This window comes from Aplysia californica, unplaced genomic scaffold, assembly GCF_000002075.1.
Source record: "Aplysia californica isolate F4 #8 unplaced genomic scaffold, AplCal3.0 scaffold00301, whole genome shotgun sequence".
NCBI lineage: Eukaryota > Metazoa > Mollusca > Gastropoda > Aplysiida > Aplysiidae > Aplysia > Aplysia californica.
The window spans coordinates 370,884-371,145 of record NW_004797571.1 but is presented as its reverse complement, the minus strand read 5'-3'; positions in this window follow the sequence as shown (position 1 = coordinate 371,145).

The window sequence follows — 262 nt, the reverse complement described above, 5'->3', positions numbered from 1 at the left end:
GTGTGTGTGTGTGTGTGCGTTCGACGGATATAAGAGACATTTGAGTCAGCGCCAATGGGGGTTTTTCTGTGGTGCCTATCTGCCACCCTGATAAATGATTGGATGTCAAATACCTGCCAATAATACTGCTGGTGTTGTTGTAGTAGTTGCTGTTGTTGTGGTTGTTGTTGTTGTTGTTGTTGTCGTCGTCGTCGTCGTCGTCGTTACTTTAGTTGATTTTGCTCCTTGTGTAGTTTGATTCTTCTGTTGCTGTTGATGTTAC